The sequence below is a fragment of the Orycteropus afer genome, unplaced genomic scaffold, assembly GCF_000298275.1.
Source record: "Orycteropus afer afer isolate SDZICR_OR568_19922 unplaced genomic scaffold, OryAfe1.0 scaffold00048, whole genome shotgun sequence".
NCBI lineage: Eukaryota > Metazoa > Chordata > Mammalia > Tubulidentata > Orycteropodidae > Orycteropus > Orycteropus afer.
In genome coordinates, this window is record NW_006921635.1 from 12,053,043 (window position 1) to 12,053,892 (window position 850).

The window sequence follows — 850 nt, forward strand, 5'->3', positions numbered from 1 at the left end:
CAAGATTATCTTCTGTGTCTGTGTTAATTGGTTTCCCTTTTCTTTGTTGAAGAGGGTCTGTGCAATCCTTCTGCCTAGTCCGCCATCTTGCCCCGCCTCCTCTTTCTGTTCGATTTTTTTTAAAATAAACATTATTAAAGAAAGCAAGACAATCATTACTTTTGGGGCTAGACAGTTACTTAGTCTAAAGGTGACTACAGAGGAGAGTTTCAATTCAAGGTTTGAAGAGCAACTCAGGCCCATGTCTTAGGGACTCCTCCAGCTTCAATAGGTCCAGTAAGTCTAGATAGATTCTTCAAGAACTTGAAATTCTGTTCCACATTTCCCCCCCTTTTTAACAGGATTCATCTATTGTGTTCCCTATCATAATGCTCAGTAGGGTTGGCTGGGTACCATCTACTTTTTCTTGTCTCAAGATGGAGGAGGCAGTGGTTCATGTAGACAATTAGTGCCGTAGTCCAGTTTTTTTCTGTTTCTTGGGTTACCTCCTCTTTTGCTCCAGATGAATAAAGACCAATGGCCGTTCACTATTTAACTATAATAAAATTACAAATTCAGTTCCTCTGTCTCATGACCCATATTTTAAGTGCTCAGTAACCACATGAGGCTAGTGGTTGCTGTGTGAGATAATGTACAACAGCACATTTCTATCATCACAGAAAGTTCAACTGGACAGTGCTGTTGTTGTTAGGTACCGTCGGGTCAGTTTCAACTCACAGCAGCCCATGTGTACGACAGAACAAAACACTGCCCGGTCCTGCGCCATCCTCAGATCTTTGCTATGCGTGAGCCCCTTGCTGTAGCCGTTGTGTCAATCCATCTCGTGAGGGTCTTCCTCTCTTTCACTGAC

At 42.8% G+C, this 850-nt stretch overlaps 1 protein-coding gene across 1 annotated transcript in view; it reads right to left on the minus strand.

Moving 5' to 3' along the window:
* Positions 1-850, minus strand: part of VSIG10 (V-set and immunoglobulin domain containing 10) — a 38,950-nt gene that overhangs the window by 17,857 nt on the left and 20,243 nt on the right. The window lies entirely within an intron of this gene.